We start from the raw sequence: 2,500 nt of genomic DNA, 5'->3' as shown, positions 1-2,500 counted from the left end.
TGCAGTGGGTCTAGCACAGCTCTCTGTGTCTCTACAAGCATCTAGGCCCAAGTTAGGGCCTCTGTGAGCAGCTGGAGCCTGTGTGAGCAACAGGCCCCTCTCTCTGTCCCTCTCTATCTCCTGCGCGCGCGTGTGTGCGTGTGTGTGGCTGTGCGTGCTGGGGGGGGTCTAGCACAGCCCTGTGTGTCTCTCCCTGCTCCTAGGCCCAAGTTGAGCCCGTCTGAGCACAAGCACTCATCCCCAGGCCTCTCCCAGCCCTGCAGGGCAAGCCTCTGAATTCCAGGTAGCCAGTTTAAAAAAAAAGCCCCCTGAAAGCTGAAAACGCCCAAAATGGAGCAAATGGCTGCAAACAGAAGAGGCTAAAGGTGGTCAAACTGTCTGAAATTCATGCCCGGACGGCCCACCGGAGGCTGGGGTCGAAAAAATACTGACAGGGGGTCAAAAAGGGCAAAAACTGTTAAAATAGCTGTTTAAAAAAGCCTGAGATTGGAGTTGAGCTCTCGCTGCCCTCTGGTGGGAAAAGGTGGGTGCTGAACCCACGCAGAGGTCAAAGTCAATGCCCACTAGGGTCCCTGCCTGTCTGGGTGCAACAGGTGAGTAGCTGGGGGCCATAGAAGAGGCCAAAATATGCAAAAAATGCCCAAAAAAGTCCCCCCCCCTTCGCCGTGGCGACCCCAAAAATGGCTGGGAATAGTAGCCCCCGTAGAAAAAACAAGGCCCCCGCAGGAGAATGTGGTCAAAAAGTGTGGGGGGGCTGGCCAGAGAGAGGTCAAAACTGGCCAAAGTGGTTGAAATCCCTGCCCAGGAAAGTGCCCCCAAGCTGGGGGGGAAAATGGGCAAAATGTGTAAAAAGGCTCCCAATGTTGAAAAAAACCTCCTCTCTGTGTCTCCATCAGGGCCAGAAACAGGCCAAAACCCCCCAAAAAGCCCCAAAATGGATGAAAAGGCTGCCCAGAAAAGTGTCCAAAAATGGCCAAAATGTGTAAAAATCATGCCTATAGAGGTGCATGGAAGCTGGGCTGAAAATGTGTAAAAATGGGCAAAATGTAAAAAAAGATAGAATAAAACTGATGAAAATGATGAAAATGGGAAAAATGTGGGAAATGTCGCCCCCTGCGGGACACAGGAGTAAGCAGGTTCACCCTGGGTAGGCAGGTATACCATGGGTGGCTTGGTTAACCATGGGTTTTCGTTCAAAACCTAAGTCCAAAAGGGAAAACTCGCTCAAAACCTAAGTCCTGACTTATTTAATTATATACGCGGGGCAGGTGGCAGGCTCCAGAAACGGACACCCAGGGAGGCCAGCAAATGTGTCCGACGGCTTCGGACACTTCTGAGGAGCTCCCCTTGGCCTGGAGGTACTCTTATTGACCCCCCCGCGCCGGGTATCGGCGCGAAATCGAGGAGAGGGTAAAAAAGTGGACTTAGAATAATTTTGGCAAAAAGTTGAACTCCCAGGCAATGCATCCAGTAGGTTTTCCCCGAACTATGGCAGTGTTTTTGGGCCTTTTGGAGTATCAGACACATGGTCAGAGTGCATGGAAGTTCCCAGACATCCAGGCTACCCCGGACTGAGCCAGTTGAGTACCCGACCACAGTGCATGGAGCTGGGCCTCATGTGTGGGTGAATGGGGTCTCATGGAGGTCAAAAACCAAAATTTCAGGGAATGTTCCCTGGGACTTTCTGTCACTTCCCACGTGTCTGGCTGACCTCCACACCCCCCAGAAAGGGCCGAACGCTCACCCAGCAGAGGTGCACTGTGCTGGGGCACATATGTGAGTCAATGGGGTCTTATGGAGGTATCCAAGCGAAATTTCAGAGAATGTTCCCTGGGACTTTCTGTCACTTCCCACGTGTCTGGCTGACCTCCACACCCCCCAGAAAGGGCCGAACGCTTACCCAGGCAGAGGTGCACTGTGCTGGGGCACATATGTGAGTCAATGGGGTCTTATGGAGGTATCCAAGCGATATTTCACAGAATGTTCCCAGGGACTCTCTGTCACTTCCCACGTGTCTGGCTGACCTCCACGCCCCCCATAAAGGGCTGAACGCTTACCCAGGCAGAGGTGCACTGTGCTGGGGCACGTTAAAGGGGGCGTGGGGGTGCCCTGGAGGTCTGAAACCAAAATTTCACAGAATGTTCCCAGGGACTCTCTGACACCTCCCGCACGTCTGACTCGCCTCCACGGCCTCTCTCTGCCGCCCTACGGGGTACATACTGGTGCATGCTCACAGCCAAAAATCTAAGCTCCGGGGACACTTTTCAGCAGGTTTAACCCACACCCAAACGCTATCACCTGACCGATTGGAGTACGAGACCCGCCAGGGGAGGCACCCCGACCGCCCAGTGCGGCCGGACGCCCCTCCCCGAACCCAGCGGGTCCGCCACCAGGCCGGGGGTACATGAGGCTCCACGGAGTCCGCCCCCAGCGCCGAAACGTTCTGTTGCGAGGCCCAGAAGCCCCGTCTGACCGAGCCGTCCGAAACAGGAGGCCGTCG

The sequence above is a fragment of the Alosa pseudoharengus genome, unplaced genomic scaffold, assembly GCF_046254945.1.
Source record: "Alosa pseudoharengus isolate Yale_2024_CS ecotype anadromous, Long Island Sound unplaced genomic scaffold, YU_APseudo_1.1 YU_APseudo_1.1_scf_59, whole genome shotgun sequence".
NCBI lineage: Eukaryota > Metazoa > Chordata > Actinopteri > Clupeiformes > Clupeidae > Alosa > Alosa pseudoharengus.
This window is presented reverse-complemented; position numbering follows the sequence as displayed.